Source organism: Bos mutus, chromosome 28, assembly GCF_027580195.1.
Source record: "Bos mutus isolate GX-2022 chromosome 28, NWIPB_WYAK_1.1, whole genome shotgun sequence".
NCBI classification, from domain to species: domain Eukaryota; kingdom Metazoa; phylum Chordata; class Mammalia; order Artiodactyla; family Bovidae; genus Bos; species Bos mutus.
The window spans coordinates 28,925,566-28,951,724 of record NC_091644.1 but is presented as its reverse complement, the minus strand read 5'-3'; the positions used below and the strand labels follow the sequence as shown (position 1 = coordinate 28,951,724).

Sequence of the window (26,159 nt, the reverse complement as noted above, 5' to 3'; positions counted from 1 at the left end):
CAGCAGAAAACATATTTCCCTTACTCTTCTACCTTTTCTTGCTCTTCCTCTTTAATGGAGTCTTATTATTTAGAAGACCAACTTGTACCAAAATGTGCTGTAATCCACTCAGCACATTTTTAACATTGTCAGGTGTCCCTTTGACTTTCAATGATAAAACACATCAGGCATTTCTCCACTCACTTCCCTTTTATAGGGGCCGTTAATATAGAAATACCTCCTCATCTTCCACTATGAAATGACAAATGGCTGGCTGGAGAAATCTGAAATACTGCCAGACCTTCCCTATGTATCATGTGTCACCAGCAATAATAAACAGTGACTAATCTTTGGTCATGAACTATATTTATGGCTTTCTTGTCATCAGGAGGTAGGTATTTTCTCAAGTCAGGTTTAAGGCTCTATATTTACGTTAGGAACATGTGTGCTAGAAAAAAATCTACCTAAGTCCAAAGGAAAATAACCCTCCCACTGTCTTTCATTTAACTGTTTGTAGAACTTGGCATTTCCATGTATCTCTTTTTTCCATCAGGATTCCCCCAGGAGTGTTGTGATCAGGAATCTAATCTGTCCCAGTCCCTTTACCATTTTGGTGATAATGGTCTCCTTGTCTAATGGGAAAAGTAACAGGAAAAGGAATATGGCTAAAATGCATACCTCTCCCACTTGAAGTTTATCAGAGATCAAAAGGAAACACAGTGAAACTATTTCCTAAATCCTAATCTTGGTTAAGGGGATTGACATTTTCCTAAAGGAACAGAGCACCAGAAGAAAAAACGGAAGAGGCAAATTAAGGCTTTGAAAGAAACTAAGGTCAGTAAGGCAACAATTCTACTTTAGTTCAATGTAACTAATATCAGCTGTCTGCTAGATACCAGCCCAAACCAACAAAAAACACTGCCCTCATGGAGCTTACATTCTAGTCCTGGGAGACAGACAAGAAATAAATGAGTAATAAATAAGTCAGTTATACAGTTTATCAGATGATGGTGGTTATCATGCTGAGAAACATATCAGGGAGGGAAAATAGGGATTGTGGGAAGGGGTTGCATCTTACAAGGGTGATCAGTGAAGAGCGTACTGAGGAGTCAACATTTGAGGAAAGACTTGAAGGAGAGGAAAGAGCAGGTCATGTGGGTTCCCTGGGAAGGATGTTCCAGATAGGACAGAGCATGTGCAAAGGCCCTGAGGCAGGAACATGCCTCCTGTGCTGGCAGAACTGTAGGGAAGCCAGAGCAGTTGTGAAACAGAGAAGGACCCTTTAGTCCTTTCCCCCAGCCCCCATGTCCTCAGCCTGCTTCTTGCCCATGGAAAAGCTTTAGCCAAAGTGAAAAGTGAAAGTGTTAGCAATTCAGTCTTGTCCAACTCTTTGCAACCCCATGGACTGTAGCCTGCCAGGTTCCTCTGTCCATGGGATTCTCTAGGCAAGAATTCTGGAGTGGGTAGTCATTCCCTTCTCCAAGGGATCTTCCTGACCCAGGGACTGAACCAGGTCTCCTACATTGCAGGCAGATTCTTTACCACTGAGCCAACAGGGAAACCAAACATTAAGTTTAATCACAGAAGTGAGAAAATGCCTAACAAAAGAAAAGCAGTCAAACAGGACAAAGCATTAATGGTTAGTAAGCAAAGTTACCTTTAGTTCCTTCTCAAGGGCTATAGATAATATTCTGAGCCCTATCCTGTGAGGTTGTGAGTTATACTAAAACCCCCACCAGGTGGAAGATGTTAACTACATGATGACCAGACCGTAGCCATGATGTAAGCTGCCACAATTCCTAAAACTGGCCTCAAGGAAATGGAAACAAACTGACCCTGGAGCTGAATATTAATTGTACTTATAACAATCAACATGATACTGGTAATCATCACAGACCACTGGTGACCATTTCAAGATGACTGTCAGAGCTGACCATGCTGTTTCAGCTTGAAGCCCCCTCCCTCTGCCTATGAAAGCTCCTGCCCACTGGATGTAGTTGGGAGAAGTGGGGAGGGAATTGGCCTTTGAAAGACAGGAGTTTGCCTTCTCCTCTGGTTGCTGACATCCAAAAGCAAGCAAACTTTCCTTTCCATCAGCCTTGCCTCTTTAATGTCTTTTGAGCAGCCAGCAGCCAGACCCCACTTTTGGTTACAATTAGAGTGGTTTAATGTGGAGGTGGATGGCAGGAAGAGAGGGTGGACCTGGTGGGCTGAAACATAGGTGGGCTGACACATAGAGGACCATTGTTAGGCTCTAGATTTTACTCTGATTGAAACAGGGAATCACTGGAGAGTTTTGAGTCAAGGAGCAGAATGACCTGACTTATATTTTATTGGTAGATTGGGAGTTTGGGATTGACATGTACATCTGCTATGTTTAAAATAGATAACCAACAGGGACCTACTCTATAGCACAGGGAACACTGCTCAATATTTTGTAATAACCTAAATGGAAAAAGAATCTGAAAAAGAAGAGATACGTGTATATGTGTAACTAATTCACTTTATTGTATACCTGATACTAACACAACATTGTTAACTGTACTCCAATATAAAAGAAAAAGTAAAAAAAAAAAATACACTCTAGGGTGCAAAGGTGGAAGCAAGGAGATAAACTAATTAAAATGAAAAATTCAACTCTCCTGTCTGTGTAAGTTTAATGAATATGAACCAGAAATTAAGAGACAAGAGTTGAAAATTATATGCAAAGACATTGAAGTTGTAACTACACAAAGTTAAAACTGGTTGGAAGAGAGAGTTCAATAAAGCAGTCGATTCATTTCCTCAGCACCAAATGTCAGGTTTGAAAATATTTTAGAATAAGTTCATGAATAACCAGTGATTAAACAAATGTAAATTTTGGGAACATTGAATATCTATTGCTACTGTTGCTGCTGCTAAGTCGCTTCAGTCGTGTCCGACTCTGTGCGACCCCATAGACGGCAGCCCACCAGGCTCCCCCATCCCTGGGATTCTCCAGGCAAGAACACTGGAGTGGGTTGCCATTTCCTTCTCCAATCCATGAAAGTGAAAAGTGAAAGTGAAGTCGCTCCGTCGTGTCTGACTCTTCATGACCCCATGGACTGCAGCCTACCAGGCTCCTCTGTCCATGGGATTTTCCAGGCAAGAGTACTGGAGTGGGCTGCCATTGCCTTCTCCAGATCTATTGCTAAGTAATAGATTAAAAAAAAAACTCCCTCCTTAACATGGGGTCTGGGTTATGAAAATAAACAGATGCCTATTATGATGTTGGAATTGTCTCTTCAAGTACTTTTTGGTCCTGGAAGCCAAAAAAAACAAAAAAGACCACCCAAGAAACAAAAATCAAGACCTTTCATTTGGAACTTAAGGAAACTTGAAAAGTTAAGACTGTAAATCAGCAAGAAAAATGAAGGGAGTCATAGTTCAGACTATTTGTGTTTTTATTTTCAAGTTTAAAACATGACTAATGGGAAGAAAAAAATAGTTGAGTCTTCTTCAAGAAACAAAGAAATGGAGAAATAAAAATTCTGATAGAAGGTGAATTTAGCTTTGCAATCGTTCTTCCTGGCAGTCAGAATTATTAGGTTATGAAACAGAGCTCTCTCCATTTCTCCTGGGCGGTTTAGGTTTGGAACAAATTGGACCTGAAAAAGTGTCAAAATTCACAGTAGGAGTGCCTACTCAAAGCACCATTTCTCTCTGAAGTAGGTTACTACGTTCACCTAGGGAAATTTCTATTGAATTATAATTAGGTGGCTAATTAAAAAGTGGATTACCAACTATATTAAAATATGAGAGGAAAATGTGCACATCATTCATTCTTTAATTTAGAAAATCCACTGCTTCCTTAAAAAATTCTCACTGGAAATTTCCATATATAATACCCATGTTTTCTTTTTTTCTTTTAAATCAAATTTATTGAAGCAAGTCTAGGATTTTGTTAGTTGAGGTAATAGAACTAATTTAAGCTTCCCCATTAATAAAAAACTTGCCTCTACATCATAGTTATCATTCTTTAGAATGAGAACTGCTGGCTCTGAAAAATAGTGCAAGTTTCCTAGAAGAAATAATAATAATGAAAATAATAACGGCTACCATTTAGTAACTGCTAATATATATTAAATTCTAGATGTCTCATTTAATTCTCAGTAACTCTATATTACTGAGAGAATTACAGTTGTCACCTAACATACCTATTACCCATGTTACAGTAATTTTATGCCTATTAAACAGATAAGGGAACTAAACTCAGAGAAGTTAGGCAAATTATTCAAAATCACAGAGCTTAATGGTGTGAAATTCAAGCTCAGATCTTTTTGACCTAAGAAAGTGAAAGTCGCTCAGTCTTGTCTGACTCTTTGACACCCCATGGACTATACAGTCCATGGAATTCTCCAGGCCAGAATACTGGAGTGGGTAGCCTTTCCCTTCTCCGGGGCATCTTCCCAACCCAGGGATCGATCCCAGGTCTCCCACATTGCAGGTGGATTCTTTACCAGCTGAGCCATAAGGGAAACCCAAGAATACTGGAGTGGGTAACCTATCCCTTCTCCAGCGGATCTGCCCGACCCAGGAATCAAACCAGGATCTCCTGCAGTGCAGGTGGATTCTTTACCAAAACAATCTTGTATTAAGCAAGAATTTTGCCTTCCTTAAAATGTTTTAACATTAAGCTAAAACTATATGGTTGCAGTCAACTGGTTTTGAAACTGATACTGTTCATGTACCGTATAAGCAGTTAATCAGGATCTTTTATTAATGAGAAGACCATATTTCCTAGCCATTTGTCCAAACATCAGTTTATTTTATAAAGTAAATGATTGTCAGGAGACTCCTCAGCTATTACTAACAGCAGAAATTAAAAAGTAAAAGTCACCTGTTACTATAGGTTATTTGTCTTTCCCTATTTTCTTCTAATTTCTAAGAAAGTAAAAATTAAATGATAGCCCTTGAACTTTGGTACGATACAATTTATAAGCCTTAGTCACATATTAAGTGGGTCAGTCTGTTTCTAAAAACACTTAAAAATTGGCTGCCCCAAGTAGATGACTTAGCAGACAGGCACAACTGACTGCTGGGATGGGCTTCCTGAATCGCTCACTCAGTCCCCATACCAGGCAGGTGACTTGGAGTCCTTTCTCAAATAATGACAGCCGTAACATCATAACTATGCTGACTTTTATCGGAGAGCCTGTTGTATGTCAGACACTGTGCTCATTGCATATATTACTTCACTTTGCTCCAGGATTTCTCAGTTGTGGTTCCACCTTTTGGGCTGGATGAGTTTTCCTTGTGGGGGGGTGGGGGTGGGGATGGGGTATCCTGTGCATCCTAGGAAGATTTGAAACATCCTTGGCCTCTACTCTCCAGATGTCAGCACACATACCCGCTCCAGTTGTGATAGCCAAGGCCATCTCCAGACATTGCTAAATGTCTCCTGAAGGGCAGAATCACCCCTAGTTGAGAGAGAGCCTCTCTGTTTTACTCCCTCAACAACTTGAGGGAGATTAGTACTATTAGATTAGTAATATGACTGATGAGGAAACTGTGACTACAAGAGGTTTAAGGCTCGCAGTTAGTAAATTACAGAGCACATAGATCGCCTATCTCTTGAATGCTATTTTTCTATGGTTGAAACTCATAAGTGAAGATCTGCCCTCTTTCCCCTCCTCTTTTTTTTTTTTTTTTAATTTATTGGACTGTACCAGATCTTAGTTGCAGCATGTGAGATCTAGTTCCCTGATCAGGGATTGAACCTGCGCCTCCTTCATTGAGAGTGTGACATCCTACCCACTGGGCCACCAGGGAAGTCCCTTTCCCACCCTCTTCACGCCTGTACCTCACTGTGGGGTGGAGCAGTGGGAAAGAAGAGATGGTGCATGTGCACAGAATTTCTGTTCTACAGATTAATTCCGCTTTAATTGGAATTTTGAAAACTAATGAAAAAAATTACAAGTGTTACATGATCCATTCTCAGGGTTTTTGAATCGATCTGATTTAATTCTTCCCAATTAGCATGCCATTATGGAGGAGTATTATGTTGAGAATCAATATTACACTAAACACTAATATTTTATTCAGTATTAAAAATTTATACAAATGGTAATACAAGTGCTTTATTCCTACTTTCTCTAAATGAGAAGAAATGCTTCCTTAGGGCAATTCCAGCTACAAAGAAAATGTTATCTTCTGAGGAGACTATTGGTATTACATTTGACATAGATCATTGCTTACATGAATCAGTAAGATTTAATTGAATGAAATTTATTTTATTGTAAAGTGTATATATTTTTCAGGATGTCAGATTGTTTTCATGACAATAAAATGACATTATTGTGCAGTACTGCTAAACCGGACATAATATAACATTATGATTGTAGGATATCATTTTTTTCTTCTTCTTTTTTTTCTATTACTACCCTTTGTTGAGTTAGATATAGTCTTCGACTGGAATTTGAATCTATATCCAGATTCTTCATCTTATATCTTCTTTGCAAAGAGGAATTAATAAGCCTAATAGATAAACAGTATACTAGAGAAATATCTAATAAATAACCACCTAGAAAGAGGTCAGTGAGGTGTGGTGTAAAACAGATATTTCAAATCTGCTTTCCGAACTGGGTCCCTTTGTACCTCTCTCAGCATCTGGCCTTGCCGTGCTTTTTGGTTTTAGACCCTGGGTCCCCTGCATGCATCCTCCCGTTCTCCCTCTCCCCTCCCTTCATCTCGCCTGTCCGTCTGTTGCTTCTCCCCCCACAACTTCAATAGCTTCTTCAAACTTCCAAACTAGGGTAGCACCATGAGATTACCATAGTTTTGATCCCAGGAAGGCATTTATGATTTTTTAAATAACTTACATACTTAAATTCCCAATTTCTCTTATATTTTAAAATCATAAGGAAACTATGCCTTTTAAAACATACCTAACTTTGTGAATTACTATACTTTGTTCTTCAGTATTAGAAAAGTTTTGCTCCATATTTTAGTAATCTGCCAGTTGGGTTGGCAGGATCAGTATGTTAATATGCACATACTTTGAAAAAGCTAGTCTCCAGGAAAAGGATGCTTATAATTCCAAAGGCATATTAGAAGTTAAAAACTGCCATGCAAAATCTAAGCAGGAAAAAGAAACACTGATTAAATAAAGCTAACTGAAAAATTAGAAATTGAAGGTATGTTCAGCATGGCAATCACAGTTACAAACAGGAAAATTTAAACTAAGAAAACATTTAATTGGTTGACTTTCCTAAAATATTGATTGGACTTCATTAATAAGCATTTTATGCATATGGCTATTCTGAAAGTTTCTTTAAAAATGAAAGACTTGGGCCTTAATGAGACATATTATCACACGAACATATTTGAATATGGCTTATGAAAAATAGGACTTTAGAATTTAAAATGTGTGCCTAAAATGCAAATATATTTAATTAACTGAAAACCCATAAGACAGGACTTCTTCAAATAAGCAATTACTTCAGGGACTAATCGTGTAAATAGGATCCTGATTCATTAACACAAATACCCATATGAGAGAAGGATAAGAAAATTTTATTCTTTAGGTTATTTATGCACACGTGGTAATATCTCATTAATTTAAGACTTCAATAAATTTAAAATCTTTTGATAATTTGCTCATGAGCTAGGCTGATGTTTACCTTTTTTTGCAAACATTTTATTTATAGGTAGATAACATATGGTGTTTTAAACATTTATTTTCAATCTTATGTACACTTTTTAGACAGAATAAGCTATTTTCAATGAACCTCAGGCACTTTACAAGCTCCTACATACACCCAATCTATATGCTAATAACAAAATGTTCATATGATTCATTGTAAGAGGTCTCCTTACAATGGAGAAATCTCCTTAAGGATTTCTGTTTTATAATGTTTTGTTGAAGTTACTATATGTAGTTTAAAGTAATAAAAACCACATTTGTTTAAAGTTATCTGTAATTCAGCCTTCCCACACATTCAAATATGACCACCTCCCTAATTCATTAGAAAAAATGAAATTTTGCAACATTCACAGCTACACATCTAGAGAGAATTTTCCTTTTAAATATGCACTAGAACATATACAGAAAAAATACAATGAAGTGTGAAAATAAATGATTTTGTGAGTGTGGACAAAGGAGAGTAAAGTGTCTCAAAGCAATTTAAGTCCTGTAGGCACAATACACTGGTGAAAACTCAGTAAAATAGCCCTTTCCTCAAAAGGTGATGTTACTCACTCGGGGTGACTGAGTTCTAATCACTTGCTTGCAAAATGATAATAAGTTTTTCCAATTAAAGACAGTCAGTTCCTAGGCCAAAGGGGTGGATGCTCCAAACTAGGACATCTGGGATGAAGAGAAATGCCACAGCACAGATCTGGCATTTCTAAATCTTCCTTGTTTGTGGCCATGACTTTTCAGCATCCACATGTCAATTTTCTGCACAAGATGCTACTGTAAAGAATCTTAAAATTGTTTATAAAGCGAGTAGAAGAATTCTTTTATTTTAATGACCAAAACTCATTACGTAGAACAAAATGACTCAAAATTCTAAACCAGATAATATATATTTCATATTGACACAAACCACAACTGAGCGAATAAATTGAACATTCTCTTTTCTATGAAACACACCGATGGCAAATCTAGATATTAGAAGTCATGCCATCTTCACACAAGAAGTAGCTCCATTTGTTTTTAATATTGTGAGAAGATTAGAACTATCCATACTAGTAGTTACTTACCATACAAAGGGGAAAAACAAGCTCCAATTCCATTTTCATGACTTAATCAAGAATACTTGCTGAAAGAGGACTCTTATCGTGTGTTTCTGGATGGTTACGCAACCTGGGTAGGAGATACAAACACAGAATGTTTCATCATCAAGGAGAAAACTTCTCAAGAAATACTAGTTTGTTCTATCAGTGATTTCTCATCTGAACGAGTGCTATCCCAGCCAACTGTATGCTATTTACAAATCAATCAGGTGCCCACAAGAGTTTGAGCAAGAGAGGCTGGAATGACTACCCCCATTAGGGGAAGAAGACCTGGGGCTGCATCCCACTGGGTATTTGCATGAAGTGAAGACCCTTCACTTCACTCAGGCTCGGTTCTTCATCTGCCTTGTAGGGTACTAATGCCAGCTATTTGAGGGACTGCTCTCACAAGCAAATGAGACAATGAGTAGAAAGATGTTTAGTCAACAGTAAAACTGTTTCATTTATTTATACTCTGACTCTGTTGTAAGGATCTGAGGTGGCTTCCAAAAAGAAAAATAATGAAATGTGAGTAAAAATAAGAAAACAGGGACTTCCCTGGAGGTCCAATGTTTAAGACTCAGTAGGTTCAATCCCTGGTTGGGGATTTAAGATCCCACATGCCTTGAAGTGTGACCAAGAAAAAAAAAAAAAGGGTTGAGAGTCAAAAAGGAAGAAGTATACATGCTACCTACATTGGTTAGCACTTGATGGAAGGTATAAAGTTTCTTGGTAATTTAGGGAAAAGGAAGACACAGTTTCTTCTTAATCTTCTATTAAGAGGAAAAGATACATTACTTCCCCTAAAGAAGCCAAGTATTTTATCCTCTTGATATGAAATTCATCAAAAATTTAAAGCATGTAAAACATGATACAGGGGCATTGAAATAAAATGGATTATTCTATTTAACAGGAATAGGGCTGATGACTATGAAAATTGAAGGGCAAAATACTACTTTTTCTTGTTTGTGCTGGGTCTTTGTTGCAGCATGCAGGCTTCTCTAGTTGTGGCGCATGAATTTATTTGCCCTGCAGCTTGAGGGATCTTAGTTCCTTGACTGGGGATCAAACCTGAAGCTCAGAAACAGGGTACTTTTGCTTGGAGGCAGTGCATGCCAATGGCACCCCACTCCAGTACTCTTGCCTGGAAAATCCATGGACGGAGGAGCCTGGTGGGCTGCAGACCACGGGGTTGCTGGGAGTCGGAGACGACTGAGAGACTTCACTTTCAGTTTTCACTTTCATGCATTGGAGAAGGAAATGGCAACCCACTCCAGTGTTCTTGCCTGGAGAATCCCAGGGACAGGGCAGCCTGGTGGGCTGCTGTCTATGGGGTCGTACAGAGTCGGACAGGACTGATGTGACTTAGCAGCAGCAGCAGCAGCAGTGCATGCCAAGTTGCTTCAGTCGTGTCCCACTCTTTGTGACCCCATGGACTATAGCCCTCTAGGCTCCTCTGTCCATGGGATTCTCCAGGCAAGAGTACTGGAGTGAGTTGCCATTTCTTCCTCCAGGGGATCTTCCTGACCCAGGGATCGAACCCATGTCTCTTAACGTCTCCTGCAATGACAAGCGGGTTCTTTACCACTAGGGCCATCTATTACTGCTATGAAAATTGTCTTACTCCTAGAGGCACACCTGAAGCTTGAATTAGGGAAATCCTAACTATAAGCACAATTCACTCCCAAGTAACAAGTCATCCAAATCTCTTCCCTTGCCACGCCTTCCTAACAAACACATAGGAGCTCCTGAGCTGAAGTCACGTTCTCAACGGTGAGGAGAAATTTCTGAAGGAAGTCACTGATGGCTTGCGACCCTAGGCCAGTCAGTGTTCATTAATATAAACAGGGGGTAAAGCGGCAAAGATAATGAGGCCAAATATGATATAGTACTGACTGCCGCACAGCCCATTTTGTGGGGCCATTTCAAAAGGGAAAGGATGAGAAAGGGAAAGGTATATGATCTTATGTTCACACTGTAAGTGAAACACATCCCAGCACGAGGCTCTTCCTTGAAATCCACATGTTTTCCTGACTTCCTTGAAATCTCACTTAAAAAACTTTTTTTTTCTTTGAGTCTCTGAGCAAGTAATATCTGGTCTTTGTGCTGTACCACTTGGAATACACTACATAAGAGTTCATATGCACTGAAATGTTTGTAGATTTTCCACCTTCTCTGCTGTCAGGAAGCCCAGCTCCAATTAAAATGTATGTACTATTAAAAAAAATTATCTTCTTGGCTCCGATGCATGGCACGTGGGATCTTAGTTCCCTGACCTGGGATTGAGCCCATGTCCCTTGCATTGGAAGCATGGAGCCTTAACCACTGAACCACCAGAGAAGTCCCAGTCTCGCAGGAAACTCCTCTCATTTTTTTTCTTCTGGCTCCTCTACTTCCTCCCCTGAAGCATGGGCCTTCCTTCAGATTCTCCACCTGGCAGCGATTTCATTCACACCCACAGCTTAAGTTGTCTTTTTGGACGCTTCTCCAGGCTGGATCCTCCTCCCCAGCGTCTTCTGAATTTGCTTTTCTTTTCCTGCCTAACATCAATGGTGCTGCCACCCTCTGTGGCTTAAACACTTGGAGTCATCTTCAGTCTTCTCCTCCATCGCTGCACCTTCGTACAGAACATACCACCTGACTACGGCCACGTGGCACACAAACGTCATTTCCCTTTTACATGTCAAAGGCCACTACGATCAATAATACATCTCGCCTCCATCATCTCCCTTCCAGGTGGTGGTCTTTTTCTCATGCACCCCTACGTCCGGTCACCATCATTTCCCAGGTTTCAGGGTGGATCCCGGTTTTCTTCCTAAAGCCTCATGCTTCCCCACTTGCTCGAAAGCGTCCAGTATTTCTTTAGTCCCTAGCAGATCAACTCTAAAACTTCTCAGCAGAGAAGTTTTCAATAGCTGAGATCAGTACACTGACCACATTTAACATGACCTTTCTAGTCCTACTAAACCATTTCCCCTCTCTGTAGCCCTCTCCCCAAAAGCTGTTTCCTGCCTCCATGACTTTGTTACTAGCTTTCTGCTTCTGAAATGTTCATCTCTTAACACCCAGTTCAGACACTGCCTCTTTCAGGCATTGTCCTGGATTCTTGAGTAGAACCCATGTACCCTCCTCTACAAACCCAAAGATCCTTAAATGTTCTCTCACTACAAGATTCATATTTATAATACTCTGGCTTTATTTTCAATAGCTATAAATACAGCAGTGCAAAGAGCTCTCAGAAAGTGTATAATCTAGCTAGGGAAACCCTGCTTTACTCACATTTCTAACTTCCATGGTGTAGTATTTCATGCTTGAATGCTGTGAATGCTATATAAATAATAGGTGATTAGATGGTTTTTAAACGTCAGATAGCACCATGGAATGCTCTGAACACAGGGGTAAGACACCATTTTAGAAACTCTTTTCTGAGTAAGCAGCAGTAGCAAGACTGTCCAAATTTTGAAGACAAAAGTAATGAAAGAGGACCAAGAAAAAGCCCCAATATAGGTAGAAGTGTTACTTCTCTCTCTCCATTATTTTTAACAAATTTGTTTGATCAGTTTATAAAAGTCAAGTAAGTGTTTATACCTGAGGAAAAACGTTGCATTTTTAAAAAATCAGATCACAGAATAGTCCTTAGGCGTTTGAGATTATTACACAGAATATATCTTATGGCAAATTGCCCATTAGGGATCGAAAATGTCTTTCCAGTCGGTGCCTGTCGCCCTGCTTCATACACATAAGATAGTTTACTGTTCGTTGAATGCATGAGCGCTGAGTCATCCACTTCTCTCTCGGCAGCTGCCCTCCAATAGCTCTATTCCCCTTTACAGCCAAACCATTGTAAATAATTACCACGCTCTTCTTTCCTTACTTCCTGTCTGGTCTGCAGCTCACACCACCTGAGTCTCACCTCTGCCTTATTTCAGTGCTCACTGTGCCAGGACCCTCCCTCCACTCCGCTCCCTTAGGGTGGGCTCACTCTTTGGTGCTGTCGAGGGACAAGGAGGGAAGTTGAGGCTGCCACTCATGCCACAGAAACTGCTGAGAACATTCTCTGTAATGTCTCTGCCCATGGCCTCTCCCTTCCCCCAGTAATGCCTGCAATGGGTGAGGCCGGGCAACACTGCTTCGTAAACATTTGGTTTATCTCTGCCATTCACAAGAGCACCATCGAGTGGGTGAACAGGCAGCTCATAAAGTCCTGTAGCCGCAGGTCTGCATTTTCTCTCCAAATCAGACCCCAGAACCTTGGACCGTTCTGTGTGCAAATTCCACCGAGCTACACTCCGTCTCTAGCGGTCACCAACATATCAAAATGACTTTCCTGTCTACCATGCCCACTCCCTGAATGTCTTCTTAAAATAGATGTAAACTATGAACATGTCAAAGAGTCTCTGACATGCTTGACTGCAGTCAGAACTGGTTACAGCTCTGTTACCCAGACATATCATTTAGTAATTTCTATGTGTGTGAATGCTCAGTCACTCAGTCATGTCCAACTATTTGTGACCCCATAGACTGTAGCCTGCCAGGCTCCTCTGTCCATGGAATTTCCCAGGTAGGAATACTGGAGTGGGTTGCCATTCCCTTCTCCAGGGGATCTTCCCAACCCAGGGATCGAACCCACGTCTTGGGTGTCTCCTGCATTGGCAGGTGGATTCTTTACCACTGAGCCATTTCTCTTTTCAAAACAAATGTCTCCTTTCTCAGTCTTCCACAGTCAAGGCAACTGACTACCCCCACCTTCTCAAATGGAATCCTTGCTCCCTCACCCCCACGACCCAGCAGTCTCGTGGGTTTCCTTCTTTTTCTTCTCTGCTCCTCCTTTCACCCTTACGCTCGCCCTTCACTTGGTGGGCTTGATGGATTTGAATTCCTCAGGGCTTTGGTCCTAGCATTCTCTGCCACTGCTGGCTTTATAACCTTTCTCTGCACGTCATCTCCGTCTGTGGATCCCATTGGTCATATCCAGACCTGTGAATGTGGAAATGCGTCACAAGTTTCTATCTCTGGCTGGGACTTCAGAGCTCTCTGACAAGCTTCACACCCATAACCAAATGTCTGCTTGCTCTACCCCGTGTCAACTCCAAGACATCTCAAATTCAGCATGTCCAGCCCTGAATTTAGCATCAGTCTTCACAGACTTGTTCCTCTGCCAGTGTTCCCTGACACTTTCTCATGGGCTCCACATAAATACAGCAGAAGACGACCCGTCAGTGTTACCTTCTTTATATCCTTAGAATCCATTGACAGCTTAGAATTCATCCTCCCTCCCCTAGGCCACGTTACCAGTGCCTCTCTGTTCAAAAAGTTCAGCTGATCTGCGTAACTTAGGCCCCTTGCCAGCCAGTACTCTTCATTGTAGCCAGAAACACTTTTTTGAAACATAAAATTGATGACGTGAATATAATCCTCTCCCTCAAAAAGCCCCCCAAACCCACCTTCTTATTGGTTTTAGGATAAAGGAATATGCCCTGCTATGGCTAAAAAGCCTTTCATGGTGATAACCTCTGAGTGCATCTGCAGACTCTAGCTGTTCACCCTACTCGGTGTCCTCCGGCCGCTCGCCTTTCCTTGTCTCTCAGGCTGCCCCTGCTTGCTTCTGCTTTCCGTAAGTTATGACTTTCCCATACATCATGCTTTCTGCCAATACTCTTTGTCTAGTTCACTCTTGTACATCATGTAGATGTCATTTTCTACGATCATGTGTCTCTCATTAGTATCATTTAGAGCAGTTGCATTTTCATAACTATTGTGTCATTCTCTTTTTTGAAATTATATTTTTATTTATTTGGCGGCAACAGGTCTTAGTTGCAGCATGCAGGATCTTTCAGTGGCAGCGTGTGACCTCTGAGTTGTGGCATGTGAATCCAGTTCCCTGACCTGGGATCGAACCCGTCCCCCTGCATTGGGAGCGCAGAGGCTTAGCCACTGGACCACCAGCAAAGTCCTGTATTTGTGTCATTCTTTTACCCACTGTCTTCCCCACCAGCTTGAAGGCCAAATGAGGGCAGAGCATACCTGATGTAATTCACTGCATCCTAACGGTGTCTAGCGCATAGTATGCGCTCACTAAAGACAGTTTTATTGAAAGCATGAGTGTATGGAATGAATATGAAAATAAACCTAGATTAAAGTCAGCAAGAAAAATGTACTCATATTCTAGTGTTGAAAAATTCTAAAATAAGCACAGTATTGAGATGAGTAGCAAGAACACTGAAAGCTTTAGATGGATTTAAGAAATGAAAGTAGGAGGACTTCCTTTCTCACCCAGATTCAGTAGTGGGTAGACCGGAATGGTAGAGAATTTTTTAATGAAAAATTTCACCTGAATTGAAAAGCAACTGATTTTAGTACATAAAAACATGCTAAGATATGAAGGTAGTACTATCTAATCTAATTCCTGCTGTGTTTGCCACTGCATATATTGAACCAGAGCCATCACAAGGGCAGAGGATTAGGACCAGAGACAAGCTGGGGGAGGCAAAGGAGAGATGAGATTTCAAAAAACGTTTATGTTTCTGGATTGTGGCTATTGGGCTGGATATGCCTTTTTATATCTTTGCTTCTAAAATTCATGTCATTACATGCACTATAATTGTCTCTGCTTCCATATGGTGACAGAATTCTAACCACTGTATCAAGATCTCGATACATAGGCAAAGCGAAAATGTTGCATCAGTCGTTTTCCCTCAGTTACATTACAAGTACAGGACACTCCCCTCGCCCCAATAATGAAACACAAATTTAGTCAATTAGAATAGTATCAGTATCGTGAATGTACTTTTGCAATTATGAGAGTAAAAACATTCCACATTGAAATAAGAAATGCCATCTGATTTCAATTTAACACAAAGGGGGAGAAACACATTCCATTTAAGAATGACAAATAAAGCTGTCAGTGTGATCCATTTATAGCCCCTCAGAGAATGCCACAAATCCACATAATGTTCTGAGGAGCTAGTTATTGTATTTGCTGTGTCGGAGAGAAGGCCTGGAAGTCTCTGATGGTCTGCTAGCCAAGGAAACTAAGGTTAGCTGGAAGAATGTGCAAATTCAGTCAGCATCCGAGGAGAACACCCCTTAAAGGGGAGCGTTAAGGCGCTGGCTGTTGTCTGTAAATAGTGTGCCGCAGCAGGAGGGGTGGAACGCTGCAGGATACACCCTTGTCTTCTTTGTCTGTTCCCTACCCCTCTGCCCTTGCGTTCTTGTTATTCAGTCGCTCAGTCATGTCAGAATCTTTGCAACCCGATGGACTACAGCACGCCAGGCTTCCCTGTCCTTCACTATCTCCTGGAGTTTGCTCAAACTCATGTCCATTGAGTCAGTTATGCCATCCAGCCATCTCATCCTCTGTCGCCCCCTTCTCCTCCTGCCTTCAACCATTCCCATCATTGGGGTCTTTTCTAATGAGTCGGCTCTCTGCATCAGGTGGCCAAAATATTGGAGCTTCAGCATCAGTCCTTCCAATGAACATTCAGGGTTGATTTCATTTAGGATTGACTGGTTTGATCTTGCAGCCCAAGAGACTCTCAAGAATCTTTTCCAGCACTACAGTTTGAAAACATCAATTCTTGAGTACTCTTTACGGTCCAACTCTCACATCCGTATGTGATCTAGAAGGGTCTTAACTGGCCAAATGAGGCCTCTCTCTATTAGGCCTACTGCTAACAAAAATTACAGAGAGGCATCAAATCTTGATTATAAACATCCACAGTGCTAGTTATTTTTGAAAATGTTACTATAGGTTATTTCCAGCTCAGGTACAAGGGCACTTATCAAAAACAAACAGTGGAAATATAATCTCTATTCCTTATTCCTGCACTCAAGCTTCCTTCTTTCAAGCAGCCGTGTGCTGTTAAATATATATACATATATTCATATATAAGTGTATATAAAATATGACCCTCTGCAAGGCATAACTGATTACTTTTTCTCCTTTGCATTGGCTGCTAAAAAACCGCGAATAAAATTTGTTACTATCTTCTAGCAAGAATGTTGAATTTCATGGCATAAATTTTGAGTATGAATCTCTCTCCTGGCCCTATCTTACATTCCTAGCCTTATTTTTTTTCTTTTGACTCATTTTTTCCTACCTATTTGTAATATATTTTATGTTGCTCTACAGTATGTATTTTTATTAGCCTTTCTCTATAAGCTTTAAATCCTTTCCAGCATATAAATAAAATACACAACATTTATAGATAGCCTTTTTTTTTTCCTTTGGAGGGTTGCAAAATTTTCCCAGAGCAACACAATTCATTACCATAAATGAACATTAAGACACTGATATTCATAGTAATTAAATTTTTTTGTGATATTTTGCTCAATATTTCAGTTAGGTTTTCTTAATATTTATGCATACACCTTTATTGCTGAAATTCCTAGCCTGAGGTCCATGGACTCTCTCAAATTATATGCAAAATTTTGTGCATATAAATTTTTATTATGGAGGAGTTTCATTTTAATCCAATTCTGAAAGGCAAATTTGACCCAAAAGATTAAAAATATACTCTTTTTCACTGGAATAACCCCAGAAAACCAGATCTGGGTCTCTTGGCATTCAACTAAATGACAAAATATTTTTTGACTACCTACTCGGTGTCTAGCAAGGGCTTCTCTGGTAGCTCAAATGGTAAAGAATCTGCCTTCAATGCAGGAGATCTAGGTTCAATCCCTGGGTTGGGAAGATCCTCTGGAGAAGAAAATGGCAACCCACTCCGGGTATTCTGCCTGGAGAACCCCATGGAGTCTGGCAGGCTACAGTCTATGGGGTCGCAAAGAATCGGACACGTCTGAGCAGCTAAGTGCAAGTACAAGTGCCTGGCACTGTTTTAATTGCTCAGAAAACAGCAATCAACATGTAGACTTGACCTCTGACCTCAGGGTACTTTTAGTCCAGTGGGGATGAGGGAAGGCAATGAAAAAACAACGTGAAATATTTGGATGGCAACGTACTGTAATAAAAAAAACAAAGTAATGTAATAGCAAATGAATGAGATTGGATGGTCAGGGACAGCCTCTCTAAGGAGATGGAATATTAGCTGAGCCAAGCAAGATTGGAGGGAGAAGCATTCCAGACAGAGAGAGACCGGCTAATGCAAAGACCTTCCCAGAGACACAGGCTTGTTATCATCCATTACTCTTCTAGAAAATAGGAGTGGTCATTCTCCAAATTCACTTTTCAAATTTACTTTCAGTACTTCACTCTCTTTTCCTTGTTTTCATTTTCTTTGAAGAGTTAGATTTCCTAATGTGAGGGAAAGGTATCTTCAGAAAAAGTGCCTTGTATTTTATTATCCATGAAAGTCAGTAAGTAGTTGAGTCTGCCATCTTGAAGGGACTGTGGGAGATGCCCTGAAGGTGCTCAGCACAGGCTGAATAAAACAGAACTGCCATACATGGCGGAGAGGGCAATGGCACCCCACGCCAGTACTCTTGCCTGGAAAATCCCATGGACGGAGGAGCCTGGTGGGCTGCAGTCTATGGGGTCGCACAGAGTCGGACATGACTGAGTGACTTAGCAGCAGCAGCAGCAGCAGCAGCCATACATGTAACCATAATGTACCTTAAACCAATCTTGTATTGTTCAGTAACATAGGTTTATGAGCCAAGTAAATTCTAGGGCGCAGATGCTTTAATGTACAGTTTGAAACCCAAAGCTCTTTAGCAAGGCACCGATCATCCTCTAAAAGCTGAAGATGGATGAAGGAGAAAAGGAACACATGATGAAAATTAGGGTTAAAAATTCTTTGAGATAAGAACACTACTCTATGGCTTGGAAAACGCTCTAAATAGCCTTGACTGTTTTTAAATGCTCTAAATAGACTGTAAATCAATAAATTAGGATATGACTAAAGATCATAAATACCTCCCACATTATTAGCTGTTTTCCTGAATTAAATTGTTCATAAACATATTAAAGGAATAATGCCTGAAAGTTAAAGCCAAGAGTAAGGTCTCAGAACATTCTGTGACAGTTATAGTGTGCCAGAAACTGTGAGATTTCTGAGCTCGTGGCCTTCCAGGTAAAGGCTAATCATTACTTCTGTTTTACAGACAGGGAGAAACTGAGGTTTAGAAGAAGCGAAACTGACTCCAGAGCCTCCTCAATGCCATCATCTCTACCATTATCAGTTAGTTCCATGGAGAGAGGAGGTTTTGTGAGTTACAGCTGATAAACTCATGTGCCTTCCTGTTTAAAAGGCTTTGGGGAACGACATTCTGAACAATTCGTCTGGGCTTATCATGTGCAAATTAATTTCAGTACTAACTCAAACAGAACAAGTAAGACAGCAAAGCTGCTATTAAGAGTAAAAAAGGTTACTTGACTTTGGATCAGAGTAAATTATTTGGATTATTCATAATATACCTTCTCTTAGTGTTAGTCACTCAGTCGTATCGCCTCTTCGTGAGGCCTTGGACTGTAACATGCCCGGCTCCTCTGTCCATGGGATTCTCCAGGCAAAAATACTGGAGTGGGTTGTCATGCCCTCCTCCAGGGGATCTTTTCAACCCAGGGATTGAACCCAGGTCTCCCTCATTGCAGGTAGATTCTTTTACCATCTGAGCCACCAGAGAAGCCCAAAAGTGAGGGCCTGCCCTCTCTGAGGCTAATCCCACTGAAATAACAAGTGTAGTACTAGCAGCAGGAGTGTATCACAGTACTGCTGCTGCTGCTGCTAAGTTGCTTCAGTCGTGTCCGACTCTGTGCGACCCCACAGATGGCAGCCCACCAGGCTCCCCTTCCCTGGGATTCTCCAGGCAAGAACACTGGAGTGGGTTGCCATTTCCTTCTCCAATGCATGAAAGTGAAAAGTGAAAGTGAAGTCGCTCAGTCGTGTCTGACTCTTCGCAACCCCATGGACTGCAGCCCACCAGGCTCCTCCATCCATGGGATTTTCCAGGCAAGAGTACTGGAGTGGGGTGCCATCGCCTTCTTATTGAGTATTTACAAAGTATCACACACTGTTCTGACCACTGTACAACTTCACTTTACCCTCACAACAACCCCATTGGTAGTATTTATTATTATTATTCCCAATTCCCAGCCCAAGAGATGGGAGCTTAGAGAAGCTGCCCACATATCAAAGGCTTCCCAGCTTGCTACTGGAGGGGCTTACACAAAGCGCATTGACCCTGGAGCTCAGGCTCCCTGCAGTTCCCCCACAGTCTCCCTTTGTTTTAGGTTTTCTTCCTAATTGACATGTCAGTGAGGACATTCTATTTCCCAACATAGGTTGCTTTAAACCCTTTAGAGTCCAAGCCTGTCCATGATCTGGACTTTTTTTTTTAACCTGTCCTAGCTAATTTCTCTAAATTACCTTCGAACCCTATGGGAACCTGCCTCCTCTTAAAGCCTCAGAAGTCCCCTAAGCCCACAATCCAGCCTAAATTCTACTGTTCTTAAAGGCCTTATTCAAATTCCACTTATCCGAGCCATCTTCCAAAGGTGTCTCCAGCCCAGGTAAATAGCTTGAAGAGCTGGCCTCTGCCATCTACTGCTGCAGGTCACCCTGGTGTGTCCAAGAGCTTTGGTGGCCTAGAGACTCCATGGAATTGTATAAGAGTTCTGTTGGAAAGTACCATCAGGAATTTTTCTCAGAGGCATGTCCAGAGCTTTTATCAATTTCTTAAAGTTTAACTACCACTCAGCAACTGTCCCTCCGTTCCCAACAGACACACACACACACACACACACACACACTCACACTCTTCTGGAAAATAATGACATTAAATGCTAATGTTTCTTGAGCAAGGTGGCCAGATTTAGCAAATAAAAATATTATATGGGACATGCCTTTACTAAGACATGATTTGTTGTATATTTTAAATTCAAGTGTAACTCAGCCTGCTGTACTTGATCATCAGTCTTATCTTTGAATGTTCCATGGATATTAATGTTATTTCTCAACTACACAGAATATAATCATCTGGAGGGCAAGGGGCTTCACTAGTTCTCCACTGAATTTAACACTCAACTTTTATTGCTAATTACTGATTCATTTTTCTCACCCAACAGAAACATTTTGGAGTGTTCTTGACTTGGGGCCAATATCAAACCTAGTAGCTAAATCATGATTTTATATATATATATATATATGCCTTTTGCTATAAGGAAAGAGATGTCCATAGTACTTAATGAATGGATTTTGTTTATCTCTTCTACTTGCTGGATTCAAACACATTGATTTTTTTTTTTTTAAAAAAATCCTCTTAGAGGAAATCTGGGAAAGTTAAAAATAGACCACCATTATTATTGGGCCTTAAAGTGAGATCTTCCACCCATCTGATTGAAGACTCATGAAAGGTGTCTGTTAAAAATGCCGTTTTCTGGGTCCAATTTCAGACCTACTAACGTGGAATTGTTCAGAATGGCTCCAAGCTATCTGGGTTTTTAAAAAGTCTTTCAGATGACTTTTATAACCTCTAAAGACTGTTTTTTATGGCATGTAATACTCAAGCAAAAATTGAGCTCTAAGTTAGAGAAGGAAAGTTATTTATGTCCTTAAAAACAAGCTATCATTATTTGGAATTCAAAGTATCAGTCATCTTTTAAATGTAACTGGAATCTATCAGACCAGAGTGAAATGCCCAGCACTGGAGATCGCCCATTCAGAGTTTCCAAGTATTTCAACAGAATTGGTAAACTAACTTTAGGGATTAAAGGGTGCCTGATGGATCATTAAAATAGTAAATGAGTCAATGAAATTTATAAAGGTCATACGAAATTTAAAAACATTATCTCAACTAGGGTGCTCTGCTGTGTATTAATGCTGCTACCCAGGACTAGTCTGGGAAACCTAAGGATGTTCGGAATTTCTGAAAGAAAGAATCATTGTCCACAACTCCCTCTCTGTTGTTTGGGCGGTCCCTGATATTGTTGATTCTTGGTGAAAAGAATGCTGGTCTGAACGTCAGAAGGCATAGGTTCTATACTTTTGGTTCTGTATTTTTCTAAACTTCCCGTCTCCTTGTCAATGAAACAATGGTTTAGACAGTTGGGTGGTCCCTACATTATCTTCTAATCTCAAGTTTCAGTTATCATCCTGAAGTTGTTTTCTCTGCTGTAAAATATGGGGGCTGGGCCAAGTGCATGTGTCCATCTGTCCTTTTGTTCAAGGGCAGCCCTACTGTCTCCATCACTGTTCTTGGATCCCCATTCATAATTCAGACTTAGGCTAGCAGCGTAATATTGACGGTACTTCATTTAGGTTATCCATGGAGGGGACAATGTATTGGCCGTTAGCACATGTCCATTCTAAGAGATAATTACTCATTCAACATATATATGTTAATGCTTATTGATCACCAGCTATGTGTCATTGTGCTAGGCCCCAAAAATAAAATAATGAAAACAGACAAAAACAGCTCTGGCCTCATGCTGCTTATGATCTTGAGGTGGGGGGTGATTGGGGGAAGATAAAAACAACAACCACATGGAAACTGACACATAAATAAAACAACAGCAGTTTGTAATCAGTGGTCTGAAGAACACTCAGGATGAGATAGAGAATAACAGAGTGACTGGGAGCAGTGACTGGGAAAAGTTTTGTGGGGAGGATGCTATTTTCTTAGACCTAAAGGAAGAAAAAAGATAAACAAGGGAAAGGGTTGGAGAAAAGGGTAGGACAGGGGAGGACACAGTCAGGAATCCCCAGGAGGGGCAGCTTAGGTATTTGGCAGCCAAAATCCTGGACAGTCCCTCTGTCCCTGATAGATAATTTAATCTAAGACTAGAGAAAGGGAATTAGAGGCCCACAGAGTTTAGGGAACTTAACAAGTGGTGAGTTAGTTAATGGGAGAACTCTTGCATGCTTCAGTCCAGCAGGTGAACCTCTCTTAGGGATCACAGAGCATCAGGAGGAGCCAAAATGCCTTGGTCCAGGTGTTGGAGAAGACTCTTGAGAGTCCCTTGGACTGCAAGGAGATCCAACCAGTCCGTTCTGAAGGAGATCAGCCCTGGGATTTCTTTGGAAGGAATGATGCTAAAGCTGAAACCCCAGTACTTTGGCCACCTCATGCGAAGAGTTGACTCACTGGAAAAGACTCTGATGCTGGGAGGGATTGGGGGCAGGAGGAGAAGGGGACCACAGAGGATGAGATGTCTGGATGGCATCACTGACTCGATGGACGTGAGTCTCAGTGAACTCCGGGAGTTGGTGATGGACAGGGAGGCCTGGCGTGCTGCGATTCACGGGGTCGCAAAGAGCTGGACACGACTGAGCGACTGAACTGAACTGAGAGGTTCAGTTTCCTCTTGTGTGAAACACGCATGGCGTCTACTGCCTCAGATTGTTATGGGATTTAAGGAGGTCATGTTTCACAGTGCCTGGTATATCGTAACTGCCTGATAAATGCAGAATCTCCTGATTTTTCACCTAGTGCGCTTGCATCTGTAGCAAGTTTTGGAAAATAAGTAAGGCAGAGGTTAAGTTACTTGGATAAAGGAAGAGAGTCAGCAGAGGAGAAGTTCTGGAATACTGGACTGGTATCTGCGTAGCAGCTATCCATCTGAGAGGCTGAGTAGAGGAAATGGGAAGAAAGGCCCTGAGTTGCGTGGTTTTGCTCACCCCTTAATCTGCTAGTGGGGAATCTAGAGTTGTCTTCAAAAGACAGAAAAGACCACCCATAGTAAAATTTATACTTATAAGGGGCATACGGGAAACAGGCTTTACTCTGGGAGACTGGTGACAGAAGAGTGACACGCTATTAGATGCATGCAAAGAGAACACGGTTATGTTAACATGTCACTCAATCCACTGGGAACAAACTAATTCAATTAGCTGCAGAGTATTAAGATGATTTCTGGTGTTAAGGATGCTTAAAAACCAAGCCCATGATACTGGGAGAATGAATAATTTATCCAGGCAACTAGGAAGATTTTCTTTGTCTGTGAACAAAACCACAGATTGAACTTCGCCCTTAAAATACCAAGAGGCGTTATTTCATGGATTTTAGCAGACAGCTTATAAGGCCATTCCAAGAAACCTGCTTGCCGTCCTTGTTGACTCACCCAAAACATAAGGGAATATTTATGGTTCAGGCATGCTTGAACCAGGGCTGAATATTTCTGTTTCTGAAGTTCACTGGGTCCCTTTCCCCCCAGCCATAAGGTAAATGCCATTCCATATATAGCTTTTTGAAATGCTGCCTTCTTTATGATTCCCTGCCAGTGGTGCCTTATGGGAGAAATTTTATTTCAAAGTTTCACAGGATGCGAATTGAACTCATTATTTTACTCCAAACTCATTGTTTAATTGACAGGAAACATGCATTCTAAATCATCTTGTATGCATGGCAGAAGCAGCTACATAAATTTAACAATGGGTGGATTATTACTATTTAGCATATTTATGGGATTTTATATTCAGGAAGCATTTTACAAATCTTTTATTAGTTAATCCTTACACTTCGCAGTGCATCTGACAGGTGGTAAACAATGCTCTGTGTTCTAAATTGCCAATACATGAAAAGTTTAATGGGGAAAAAAAAATCTACGCCTTTCCTCTGTGTTCCCAAACTTGCTAAGAGCTCATTTCTGATCATTTTTCCTCTCACTGGAGACCAAAGCAAGGCCTGAAAAGCAGGCTTGCACCCTAACATTTAAAAGGGAATATATTGGACTCAGTCGTGGGTCAAGTGGCTAGAACTAGAGGAAACCTCACAAGACACCCAGGTGATATGACAGGATTCCCAACAAAGATGCAGCCCAGTAATACAGCACATAAAAAGGCACATAAGGAAGAAGTCAGTTTTTAAAACTATACAGTGAATTGAGTTCTCAAATCTAACACCACCATCCATACCTGCTGGACTCACTATCTAATGACAACACCAGTTACTGTTAATACGCACACATATATAGTAAAAAACAAAACCTAATTGAAACTAAGAGAGTCTGTATTTTCTTTCTGGAAAACTCACACGTCTTAAAAACTCAGCTTCCTCCAACACCCACCTCAAACTCTTTAGAATCCTCCAGTCTGCCCAGTTCCAGACACCAGCAGGGGTGAGAGTGCAGGGCAAGGAAAGCTTCCGTGGATCAGAGTTTCATTCTGGACCCAAACGTTTTACAGCCCCGGGCTTTCAGAACTAACGAACCAAGAAAAATCAATCTCGAGTCACCTGAGGGCGGGGCACCAGGAGCGTAGCTGCAGTGCCTACTTTCAGAGGCCCTCAGAGTGGACACGTCCAGCCCAGTCTCTAATCTCTTCTGATTGACCTGACTCTATCCCTCTAGTCCCTCAGGCCCCCACCCCCGCCGGTGTGTGTGTGTGTTGGGGGACAGGTAGGCGGGTGCAGAAAACACCCAGATATTTTGCAAGCAAACAAATGCGGCCTTGTGCGTTCTCTCGGTGCAGATGGGCAGCTGTCCAGAGGTCAGTGTAAGGTAACCCGGTCATCTCCCTTTCAAGGTACAAGGAGATGCTCCGATCCCTAGCGTCCCCGAGTCTGCGGATACTCGGGGCGCTCGCAGAGCCCCCCATAACCCCGCCCACCCACTCCCCCACCTCCCGCGCGGGCCCGCCCCGCGCTTACGCTACCTGGGGACGCTGGAGGCACCTTGGCAGTGGTGGCTCACGATCTTGCCGACCACAGCCCGGGGCTGGTGCGCACGCTTTGTAAAGCCTTCGGAGGGCAGCCGACCCCGCCCTCTCCACTCCCAGCCGCCCACCCTTTCCTACCTCGGGCCCCCTCTCCCGTTACTGCCCCCACTCAGCCGCCTCGCCCTGGCGGCCGCGGCCTCCCTTGGTGAAGGCTGTTAGTTCCTCCCCACCCTCGCGGCCAGCTCGGGAGTCATCCGGGCGGGCGGGGCCCTGGGCCGCTTCCCTGCCTCTGGAGCCGTCGCCCCACTTGTGTCAGCAACCCCTCGCTACCCTCTCCGGACTTGGTTGCCCCGGGTGCTCGTGACCCCGCCCTTCTCCACGAGGGGCCACGCCCCGGAGTCGGCATCCCTGCCACCCACCTCTGGGACTGGGTGGGGCCACCGGCAGGGGGGCGACTCCTTCTACACCTGGAGGCCAAGTCCGGGAAAGTTTTGGGGTTTTGGCCCTGTTCAGGGTCAGCTTTCTCTTGCAGGGACGTTCTGCAGCTGAGAAATGAAAAGTCTGCGGGTTGTGCTGACAACATAAACCACGCAGCGCTGGGTCTCGGCGCTCTTGTAGTTTGCACAAAAATTCTCCGTCATCTTAGGCGCGTTCGCCTTTCAAAGCCCCAGCCCAGTCATTTCAGTGAAAGGGTTAAAGGAACTTAATTTTTAAATAAGAAGTCAATGCTAGAATCCAATACATGATGTGTTAGCTCTGCCCCAAGCTTTAAGTATGGTCACCTCTGAATAATTCAGACTTTGCAGTGACCAGGAATACCTAGAGCGGTCACTATGTCGCATCTCCACATCTCTAGAACTTCGGGTCCTTCGCTGTGATGTGAGGGAGGAG

The 26,159-nt window shown here is 41.9% G+C and overlaps 1 protein-coding gene across 6 annotated transcripts in view; it reads right to left on the bottom strand.

Annotated features, from left to right (window-relative positions):
* Positions 1-25,391, bottom strand: part of RHOBTB1 (Rho related BTB domain containing 1) — a 141,584-nt gene extending 116,193 nt beyond the window's left edge. For 3 of the 6 annotated variants that reach the window (XM_070364803.1, XM_070364797.1, XM_070364802.1), the window contains exons 1-2: positions 25,266-25,391; positions 8,704-8,806 (exon numbers count right to left, since the gene is read on the bottom strand). The gene's annotated coding sequence lies outside the window, so the exon portion shown is untranslated. Of the gene's footprint in view, positions 1-8,703; positions 8,807-24,679; positions 24,830-25,265 lie in introns of those variants that run through there. The other 3 variants (XM_070364800.1, XM_070364799.1, XM_070364795.1) reach the window with 2 other exon arrangements.
* Positions 25,392-26,159: the final 768 nt, after the last annotated feature.